This window comes from Mycteria americana, unplaced genomic scaffold (genome assembly GCF_035582795.1).
Source record: "Mycteria americana isolate JAX WOST 10 ecotype Jacksonville Zoo and Gardens unplaced genomic scaffold, USCA_MyAme_1.0 Scaffold_46, whole genome shotgun sequence".
Classification (NCBI taxonomy): Eukaryota; Metazoa; Chordata; class Aves; order Ciconiiformes; family Ciconiidae; genus Mycteria; species Mycteria americana.
The window spans coordinates 1,109,581-1,120,849 of NW_027445633.1; the positions used below are offsets into that span (position 1 = coordinate 1,109,581).

Consider the following 11,269-nt stretch of genomic DNA (forward strand, 5'->3'; position numbering starts at 1 on the left):
AACAGGGGCTTTTGGCACTGAAAGGATGGGCTAGGATTTTGATGCCGGGACTAATGCCGACTCGCCCGCCTGGCAGAGCGCGGGTGCCTTTTCGTGCCCCGAGGTGTTTCCGGAGGGGCAGGTTGGGCTAAAGCTTCTCTCCTCCTCCCCTCCGGTGCTGTGGTCTAGCGGGGCAGCTGGGCCTGTGGTGCAAGGACACCCTGGGTCTGGCTGTGCTGTCCTGCAGGCAGCGGCAGAGGCCGGGAATGACGCTGTCTGCTCAGCACGCGCAGGGTCGTCCCCATGGGAAGGACACCACGCGACGGGGCTTTTTGTTTCAGCTTTATTTAAAAAAAAAAAAACTCATTCGAATACGGCCCTTTTCCAGGGGTCCAATTTCACTTCCCCAAGGCTCAGCCGAGCCAGCAGCACAGCCACCGCAGGCTCCATCTTGATTTTCGGTCCTGAGATGTCAGGACGTAGATGGCCTGAGCTGCCAGGAAGCTGATGGAGAATTCGGGGTCTTTCCCCAAGGGCAGGATGGCTGCAACAGAAGGAAGCAAAGCAGCCGTGAACCCCCCCTGCCTGCAGAGACCCCCGGGAGTCCCCTCCAGACCATGCCAGCCCCACCCATCTCTGTCCCTGGCCAGGAGGAGCAGGGGAGACAAACAGACCAGCTGGAAGCTGCAGCTCAGGAATGCCCCGTGTGCCCCTGACATGTTCCCCAGCCCCTGAAGCCTTTTCCTGGAGCAGGGCCAGGCACGGCAGCACCCTGCCCAGCCTCTGTCCCCTGCCCCACCAGCCCCGGCCAGCACAGCACTGCCCCTACTCACCGTTGCAGATATCCCACCGCTCCTCCTTCCTTAGGTTCCTCAGGTGCCGTGCGGCCAGCCCTAGGCACAGAGCTCCCGTCAGACCTCCTGCTCCCCAGCACGCTCCCAGCAGCATGGCCCCTGCGGCTGCCAGCACGGCCGCACACCCTCCTCCCCCTCAGTGGGGCTGACCCCAGGGAAGGACAGTACTCGAGGGCCGTAGGACTGAGCAAGGCTCCCAGCGAGCCCACCTGCGGGGTGGGCCCTCCTCGGGGCAGCCGGGGCTCCGGCAGCCACAGGGCTGCCCCTTACTGCCAGTGCGGCGGCGGGGAATGGGGCCAGGCTGCTAGAAGAGGGACCCCAGGGGCTGTGGCTCACCGATGAACCTGATGGCCGCCTCTCGCAAGCTGGCCTGAGCGTCCTTCAGGTACGGCAGGCTCTGACACACATATTCTTCCACCCTGCTCCGGTCGCGCAGTACCTGGAGAGAGCACAAGGGCACAGGGCTGGTAGAAGCCCTCCCCAGCCACCCGGACCAGTCCCTCCTACCAGTGCCCTCCTTCCCTCCCATCCCGGAGCCCTGTGGGGCTGAGGTTCAGAGAGAGCCGCAGGCACAGGGGCCCGGCTGTGCCAAGACCCCTCTGTCCCACTGCCAGGGCTCACATGTGCCAGGACCTTGTTTAGCACCCTGGGGGCAGGGAGGGGAGAGGGGCCTGGAGAAGAGCCCTTGGGGGCTCCGTGCTTGAGGGCAGGGAAGGAGGATGCAGCTCCAGGCTCTGGGCTGCGGGCTGGAGCAGGGCAGGCCAGGCACAGCCGCACAGCCCTCCCCACGGGCACGTGGGGCAGATCTGGTCCAGCCCAGCCCTGGGGCCTGGGGGTTGTCCTCACCAAGCACTCTCCAATCAGGTCTGTCTGACTCGTCTTGGCCAGGGAGCTGAGCTTCCTCCATCGCAGGAACTCTGCACAGGCGAGCAGGGTGTCCCCAGAGGCCTGCGGAGAAGCAGAGGTTGGGAGATGGCACCACAGCCCAGGGAAGGAGACCTGGCATCCTCCTCCTCTCGGCCAGGCTCCGAGCCGTTCCCAGCCCCTTATGGGAAGAGGCAGCGGGGCACAGACTCTGAACTGGGCCAGCTCCTTCACCCCCAGGCTCTGGGTGGGCAGAGCCGTGATCCCGGGATGCGAGGCCAGTCCAACGCTGGCTGCATCTCCCTTCCCACCATTCTCCAGGGGGGAATGGAGCAGGGGGGAAGGAGGAAGGCAGTGGTGGGACCAGGGCAGGGAAGAGTGGAGCAGTGAGACCCTGAGGTGACACACATTCCCAGACTCTGACGTCCAGCAGCCCTTGCCCCTTATGCCCAGGCCACCCCCGTGGTGTCAGCACGCCCCTCCCCGCGACACCGGTCACTCATCATTGCACCTTGGCCACGCTCTTGATCTGGTCGTTCATACGGATGAACAGTGGGAGCAGGACCCTCTGCACTGTCTTCTTCATCTTTTTCTTGCTTCTCTCCAGCACAGTCTTCATCACATCTTTGAAGAGGCTGATGGAGACCTCCCGCACCTGGCTGGACTCCTGGTAGGGAGGAGGACAGGGAGACTTCAGCAACAGCCACTCCCTCCCACGGTTAGCAAGGGCGTTAGCGTCACTGATGGGAGGGGAGATGCTCTGGGGTCGCATACTGAATGCAGGGGCTGTGGGCCAGATCTGCAGCTGCGGCTGAACGGCCCCAGAGCCCTGAAAGGCCATGGGAGAGGAGCGAGGAGGGGGCCCTGCCCGAGTGCGGCCCACAGGGCTGGGTCTTGCAGAGTGCCCATCTCTAGGGCTCAGGCTCCCACGGCAGCCTTACATCATCAAAGAGGGGCAGGAGCTTCTCCGCCAGCTGCAGAGCAATGAGGCTGGCCTCCTCCCTCTTCATGTGAGCCATCATGTTCCTGAGGAATACCAGGGCCTTCATCTTGACATCAGTGTTGGCATCCTGCAGGGTCTCCATGATGTCTGGCAGCAGGACCGCCATTTTTCTTGCCTGTATGAAACACACAGTTTCCTTATTGTGAAGCGGTGAAAGACCACCCTGGCTTTAAAAATGCACTGGTCGCTGAGCACCAGCCTCCCGTCCGGCTTCCCAGCAGGTGGCACAGGAGTCACTGCAGCAGCCTCCTGGCAGGCAGCGGCCACTGATGGGGATGCAGGGAGAGCACGGGGAAGGGAAGGGAGTGCAGGAGAGCAGTGTCCCCTGCTCAGCCACCCCCTTTTCCAACCGGCCTGAAGGGGCAGATGGATTGGTAACCCTCGGTGCCTGGAGGGCTCCCCAGGCACCCACCAGGCCCCTCCATAGCAGGGAGGGTGACTGGAGCCATCACCCCACATCCTGACTCCCAGCCAAGGCCAAGCCACCACATTACCCACTGCCCCAGGCCCCGGCTGCCAACATGGACCCATTTGACTACACCCTGCTCACCGTCTCAGGTGTCTTTGAAAGCGTGATGAGGCCCCTGAGCACCAGCGAGAGCATCACCAGGCTTGGATGCCTCAGGAACCTCTGGGCTTTGTACAGGGCAGCAAACTCCTCTGTTTCAACGTCAGTGCAGACCAGCAGCTAAAATGAAGTCAGCAGTGAGAGACCAGCAGTGCCCGTGGGGCTCCCTCCACCACGCTGGCACAAAGGAGGCACAACATGCAGATGGTGGCAAGTGGACGCTGACCCTAAGGGGCTGTGTCTATATGTGCTGGAGGAGGTGGCCGTTTGGAGGCAGACAGAAGGGGAGGGGGCCGTGCCTGTTTCCCTGGGGAGGCAGGCACAGCCCTGAAGGTCACTGAGGCATGGTCACTCACAGCCAAGGGATAGATGCAGGCGTCCTCCACGACACAGCTGAACACCTGGCGCAGCCGCTGGTCCTGGAGCACGCTGAGCAGCTCCATCAAGACTCGCCACAAAGCCCAAGGCACAGAGATCATCACCTCCCACATGGCCAGGGCAGCGCTGCAGACCCGGAGCACTTGGTCAGCAGGGCTGCCTCAGCCACTGCACCATACCTGGGCCAGCCTCTCCAGAACCAGGAGGTGCTGCAGCCCTGACCCTGCCCACCCCCCTCACTTGGGGTGCCTGGGGGCCCTGCCCACGCAGGCAGGAGGGGGAAGAGGTCGCGTTACCCATGGGGCAGAGAGGAGCATGGTGGGCCCTGCTCCTCAGGGATGTCCCACAGTTTTCCATGTATCTGGCAGCCAGAGAGTCTCTGGGCTCCTCTTCCCACAGGGAACAAGCCCTCAAGGCTGTCGGGGCCAGTACCTGTCACATGTTGGAGAGATCTTCAACAGGCTCCTGACCGCTTCCCTGGGGCACCGCTTGGTCAGCAGGAGAAGGAGTGCGACCAGGCTGTGCCGGGCTGGCTCCGTGCGGATGCGTTCCACATTTATGTGGATGGACCTCATGATCTTTGGCACCTGGAGGGGACACGGGTGAGGAGGGTGCTGCCACTGGAGTGCAGCCATTGCCCAAGCTGCCACTGAAACTGCTGCCCTTCCCATCCCTCTCTGCTGCCCTGAAATGGCTTCAGGTGCCCCGGAGAGCGGGGTTAAGGAAGGAGGGAAGAACAAGGCCTGACAGGGCTCCCGGGCAGGGCAATCCAGCCACAGGGCACTTACATCCGTCAGCCAGGAGGGAGGGTCTCTCATGGCCATGTCCAGGACATTGCTGCCCATCTGCCTGTCATAGATGTCATCTGCTGTCAAGGCCTGAATGGCCACCAGGAGAACGTCTGTCATCTGAGAAGGCTGGAGGTATTCTCCAAACACCTATGGGAGGAAGGAAGGGAGGAAAGAAGACATGTCATGCCGAGCACCCTGATAGTGCTGCTTGGCTGAGCTCTGGCAAGAGATGCCTGGCAGTGCTGTCGGCAGTGCACAGAGGAAAGCTGGAAGCAGAGGCTGCAGTCTCTGCAGGGCAGAGGATGAGAGCAGAGGGTCCCCAGGGTGAGGCAGGAGGGTTGGGGTCATGGGTACCATATGTTGGCTCTACAGAGAGAACCAGGGCTCGCTGGTGGCCAGGAGGGCTGGAGCTGCTGCTGGGACACTGGAGTGCCACCCTCAGCATAGTCCCTGCTCAGGGACAGCAGGAACCCTCTCACCAGGAACAGTGAGGCCATGCCAGTGAGGCCAACCCCACTGATTCTGGGTCCCTTTGCACACACAAGCCTCCTGCCGATGCCATGGTCAAGAGTCCCAGCAAGGGGGGAGCTCATTACCGTGGTCGTGTCGCTGCTGTCGCACGAAGAAAGCAACCAGGTGCTCTCAGAATCCCATCCCAGTTGCAGCTCTGGATGCTCTGGAGTCTCCTCTGGCAGGGTGTCACCTAGATGGAGGGGAAACACAGAAGCGTTGGTAGGACACAGCATCTGTGCCAACAAGCTTCCCAAATGGTGAAAAGAGCTTTAAGCTCGGCATGGCTGAGGAGGGAGGCTGCGCTGGGGCTGGCTCCCAGCCCCGAGCAGCCCTGGCATTCAAGCACCACCGTGACCCCTGCCCGTGGAACCCCTGCTGCCAGCATGCCGATGAAACGGGATCCCGGCGTTGAGCCGATTGCGCTCCCTGGCCCTAACCCTGCCCAGCCCCATGGGGCCCCTCACTCACCATTCTGCAGTGGCTGGACCGTGGACACCTCGTAGGGCTCCAGCAGAGAGATGCTCTCCTGGGGAGCCCCCACTTCCTCCCAGGCTACCCTGGGGTGGCTGGGGGGTCTCTCTGCCATCTTGTGAGTTGTAGGAAAGTGTGTGGGGGAAGGGGGGGGGGCAGCTTAAGGGAAACGCCTCGGCACCGTGGGGCTGCCAGAGGCAGCAGGGCAAGACGTGGGCTGTGCTCGGAGTCTCCTCGCCAGCTCCGCGCTCCTGCCCTGTCCCGTCGCTGTCTTGTCAGACACTGCAGGTCTGCAGCCATGCTGGCTATATATGGTGCCGTGGGGTGTCACAGAGGGGTGTCACAAAGGGCCCCACTGTGACCCGGCGCCCGGGCTGGGAGGGGCAGGCCGTCCACTGCAGGGGGTAGGGAGCCAGCTCACCATTGGCCCATGGGTCCTTTTGGGGTGCCCCCAGGCCCCCATCTGCCCTTATGTCCCCTCAGGACCTTCCTGTACCCTCTGCCTCATCCCAGAGCCCTGTGTTCACATGCCCCAGCATGGCCCCAGGACCTCCCTGGGAGACCCCTGCTTCTCCCCCTCCATGTAGCGCTCTCTTCACATCTCTACAGTTTCTGGCATCTCACCGTTATGTCCTTTCCCCCACTCTGAAAATCTCTTTCAGCTCCAGAAAGCAAAAGATGTTTACGCCTGCTCCTCTCCTCCGATCCCTCTTTGGGGATACAATTGTGCATGGGACTCTTACAGTGGGTATCGCTTAGCAGATGCTGTCAGAATAGGAAACCCAAAAGAAATATTCTCTCTTTTCTGCACTGCCTTAACATCCTTAATCAATGCCCTCACCTACAGCCCAAGAGACAGAGAACTGGAGGAGTCATTCAGAAAAGTCTTCTCTAAACACAGGGATCTCACTGGGATCCCAACCAAGCCCGCCTGATTTGAACAGCTTCTAAGCTGCTCCTTGGTTGTGCATTCAGATATTTCTCGAGATTTCTAAGGTGGGCAGTGGAGAGGATAGGCATTTTTTGATGGTGTCTGCCATCTCATTGGTTATGGAAGCTCTCATTCCTTTTTGGCTTCATCAGCCCTGGCTTGAAGTACAACTTGCCGCTTTAGAAAGTGAGAAACTGTTGGAGATGGCAAACCATGAAAGGAGAAAACTGGTTGGCCTGGGGTGAAACTGGCGAGACCATAAAGGGAAACTGTACCAGACAAAAGATCGGAATGTAGAGTATCAGGACAAAAGGGGAAAGGAGGGACAGAAGGTGCAGCTGAAAATGAGCCAGGGACAACTGGGGGTCCCAGTCCAGCAGCCCTGTACCTGCTCCGTGCAGCCTGCAGCAGGACAAGAAACCTGTTGCCCTGCCTGTACCGCCTGTGTGTGACTGGCTGCTGTAGTCAGGCAGACCTGCAGTGCTCCCCAACGTCAGCGAAGGGGCACCTGGTGTGCTGGTTCTGGCTGGGACAGAGTTCGTTTTCTTCACAGTAGCTAGCATGGGGCTGTGTTTTGGATTTGTGCTGGAAACAGTGTTGATAACACAGGGATGTTTTCGTTCTTGCTGAGCAGTGCTTGCACAGCGCCAAGGCCTTTTCTGCTTCTCACACCGCCCCAGCAGCGAGTAGGCTGGGGGTGTACAAAAAGCTGGCAGGGGACACAGCTGGGACAGCTGACCCCAACTGACCAAAGGGATATGCCATACCATAGCATGTCACGCTTAGCAATAAAAGCTGGGGAAAGAAGAAGGAAAGGGGGGATGTTTGGAGTGATGGCATTTGCCTTCCCAGGTAACCGTTATGCGTGATGAAGCCCTGCTTTCCTGGGGATGGCTGCACACCTGCCTGCCCACGGGAAGTAGTGAATGAATTCCTTGTTTTGTTTTGCTTGCGTGCACAGCTTTTGCTTTACCCATTAAACTGCCTTTAGCTCAACCCACGAGTTTTCTCACTTTTACCCTGCTGATTCTCTCCCCCATCCCACTGAGGGGCAGTGAGTGAGTGGCTGTGTGGGGCTTAGTTGCTGGCTGGGGTTCAACCACGACACCTGGAGAGGACAGAGGAGGGATCAAACCTCACCAACCAAGGGTTTTGTTGGTCTGCGATAACTCTGATTCTTCAATGATTCAGACATTAATACTGGAGCAGAAAAGGATGGTCCCACTCATAGGTGCTTCCTCTTATCTTGTAGGTATTAAAAATGCCCGAGAGATAGTAAATGTGTTCATTAGAAGAAACAGGTCACGACTATTTCCTTGTTTCACATCTCTCTGTTTTCAAAACCACTTCAAACCACACCAAGGCTGTAAAGGGAAGGTCTGGACCCGTCCTGTTTGTGCTGACTGGCTAAGATTCCCCCTGTGTCCAGAGCAGATGGGAACGGGCTGTGTCTCCCAGAGCGGTGCTTGTGCCAAGCCCCTGCCCCCCTTTTACTTGCCGAGTAAAATGCAATCCATTTCAGGGGCATCAATGCACTTTGCATTCAAAGCACGCAGGGAGCAGCCCTGCTTGTGGCTGGCAGACGGACAGGAGCTTGTTCACACACAGCAACTCAATCAGTTGCCACTGCTGGAGAGACCCACGGGTCACAAAGGGCCCCACCATTGTAAGGGGATCGCTTTTAAGGGAAGCCCAGCCTGACTAAAAATGAGGCTTCTGGGCATAAAAACGAGGCTTTGGACCCTACAAGGAGGGCGTTGGACCCTAAAAAGAGGGGTAGCAACCTAACCCTGACAGGAGTAACAGCCCCTCCTGCTGCTGCCAAAAGGAGGAGAAAGTCCCTCGCCCATCTCATGCCCCACTTTACACAAGCAAAAGCCCATGGACCGCAAGGAGGGCTCCGAGCCCAAGTCAGCCGCATGGCGCATGCGCGCAGCTCCCTAAGGATATACATTTCACAGCTTCCTCAGCTGGAAGCCTCCACAGCGCAGGTCATCTGTCAGCAATTCGAGGGGAAGAGAGGCCTCCAAGGAGCGGGGAGAAGAGGCCAGGCTTTTGTTCGAGCAGAAGACGCTCCTGAGAAGAGCGATTCCTGCTCTCCGGTCCTGGCCCTGACGTTAATCTCACTATATTGCTCTGCAGATTTCTGGCTGCAGATGGAGCACAGTGCGACACCTCCTGTAGCCTTTTGATCTTCCAGCCAAAAGCTTGAGCAGCGCTTGGCCATCCCCATGGCATGCTGTGAGCTGCAGTCTGTCGCCCCACAGCTTCACTCCCTGGAATTGTCAGTCTCTACGAGTACTAAGATGACAGCTCCTCATTACATGTCCTGAGTGCAGCTTCCACCGACTGTCCCCTGCTACACACCAACAGCAACAGCACTGTCCTCTCCCCTGCCCATCTCCACGCTCGGCAGGAGCTGTTCACACAGCCCTGGCAGCCGGCCGTGCTGCCTGAAAATTCCTGCTGTGCTGCTCAAGGCCATGAGAACTGTCACGCTACGGCTGTACCCACATCACTGTTCCTCATGCTGAGGGACACTGCCCATTTCTGTGTATTCCCACCTGCCTACAGCCAGCTGTTGCCTTCTGAAGCATTTTGGAAAAGCACCCTTTTTTTTTCTGAATACCTGCTGTGACCTCACTACAGGACGGGCCCAGAGTCCATAGCTGGTAAATTCCATAGTGATGCAGAATTGTGTAGGGATGAAAAATACCCAGTAACAACAATTTCTGCTCTGAACTGGGGCTTAGTCCCTCTGCAAGTACAGCACCGATCCAGATATGAAACTGAGGGTGCCACTTAACCCCAGGTGCCACACACACTGTACCTTCTTCCATCGCCTCCTCTCGATGAATGGTTTTCCAGCCTCTTCCATCTCATCCCAGCTCAGATACCCGCTCTCTGGCTCAGGGCTGACTGGGGGCTGGCGACCCTCGGGGCAGCAGCAGGAACCGCTCTGACCCTGGCTGTGGGGTTGTCCCTGGGGCTGAGCACTTGGGCCCAGGACTGGTGAACTGGGCCATGGCGGGGCCCGTGGGCAGTGAGGTCTCCAGGGCTCCCCCCGGCCCATCCACGCCGGGAGATACATAGTCCAGGGCCCACAACTGCCCTGAACCCCCACACTGCAGACCGAGAGGCAGCCAATAAGACAGTGACCCCATGCTGAGTGACCCCTCAGGCTGCCAATAAGAGAGAGTATCACCTCAGGGGAGGGTGGGTCCCAAACCAGGGCACAGTGACAGCCCAGGCGGCCAATCGGAGGTCATCACCTCAGGTGCAGGGCAGGCGCAGCAGCACAGCAGCCTGACCACCTGGGGGCCAATCAGAGGCAGCATCACCTCAGGAGAGGAGACTGACAGCCCTCCCGACCTATGCCGGCAAAGACCAATGGGAGAAGGCGGGGGGCTCTGCCGGCAGCCAGGTGGAGCTTCAACATGGCGGATGTGGGGCCTGCCCCGAGGCTGAGCAGCGACCGGCCCAGGCCCGGGGACCCTCTTCCCCCCTTCCACCCTTCACCCCTCTCTCCCCTCTTTCCCCTCCCCCCCCCCCAGCCACCCCCATGTTCCTGAACCCCCTGTCTTCATGGGAGCTGCCGGCTCACACAGAGTCAGTATCCTGTGGCCGTGCCCTTAGACGGCAGCCATGGGCCACAGGGCTTCTCGCTGCCATTGCCGCTAGCCTCTAACTGGCAGTGATGAGGACGGGATGGTGAGGGCAGCGGGACGGCGGTGGGGTGGATGAGAATGGGTGGGGGGTATTGCATGCCATGGGGCTGCCCGCCATCACCTCACCCACATCCCCTGCCCGCAGCCCAAGAGCCCCGCAGCAGCCTGCAGGGTGGTGAGGAGGGGCAGGACATGGCCGCCATGCAGTGTCTCCTCCCTGAGATGGTGGGTTGAGTAGGGGGGGATGGTGGGGCTGGGGTCTTGCCCTGAAAGCAGGGGAGGTCCCAGGGCTGATGCTCTCCCCCTCTCTCCCCACAGCTACTGCACATCATCTCCTTGCTGACGCTGCCTGACCTGCTGAGACCGGGCCAGACCTGCCGCTACCTCCACGAGGTTGCGACAGCGAGGCTGCCTTGTGCCACCTCTGCACCCCTCTTGCCCGCCGCTGCCAGCACCCGGCCCTGCAAGAGGGCTGCCATCCTCAACTGTGAGTCCACCATTGCCAATGGGGGGGATGGTGGCCCCTTGTCCCCAAGCAGCAGGCACACAGTCCTTTCAGTTCACATACACACAGGATAGAGAGTAAGATCACGCAGAGAGATCGTAACCAAAAGATTTAATCAATATGAGTGTTGATCAGGCAGTTGATGGTCTCCTGCAGTTGCCTGGATCTTTCTCCCAGCTGCGAGGCCAGGGCAGCTAGTTTAGTAATTTTCTGCTGCAGCCTCTCTGCCTCCTTGCATGCTTCTGGGGAGCCTGCCTGTTCCAGGAGGTGGCTCTCCCTCTCAAGGGCACTCTGTTGCCTCTCCAGGGCTTGCAGAACACGCTTCAGGCGGGTGTTCTGCTCCAGGAGCTGGCTGCGTTTGCTGCCGAGCAGCACCACGTCTTCCCTCTCTGGCATCTGGAGCTGAGCACCTGCCACAGCCTTGCATGTTGTTTGCTGCCCTGTGCTGTGGCTGTCCGGCAGTCTTTCCTGTAGTGCCACCAGGGCCTGGGGGCCCTTTCTGCCTGAGGAGCAGGAGCTCTGCATCTCCTGGTGACCCTGGAGCTCAGAAAGCCCTTTGGGCTGGGCCATGCCTGGGGAGGCAGGCAGCTCGCCCTTGAACACCTGCAGGATGTATTTGGTGAAGAGTCTCCTCTCCAGCTGCAGCTGGTTCTGGAGGTGGCGGATGCAGGCAGGCTGGTAGCCATCTGTCTCCCAGGGTAGCCTGCTGAGGACATCCTGGAGCTTGCTTTGGGCCTCCCTGCC

General features: G+C 59.7%; 1 long non-coding RNA gene across 1 annotated transcript; it reads right to left on the minus strand.

Moving 5' to 3' along the window:
* Positions 1-812: 812 nt before the first annotated feature.
* LOC142403952 (uncharacterized) lies at positions 813-1,721 on the minus strand. The gene is made up of 3 exons (XR_012773705.1): positions 1,680-1,721; positions 1,170-1,272; positions 813-872 (listed from the first exon to the last, which is right to left on the minus strand). It is a non-coding gene; the product is annotated as an uncharacterized LOC142403952 (long non-coding RNA).
* Between the last annotated feature and the right edge of the window lie 9,548 nt (positions 1,722-11,269).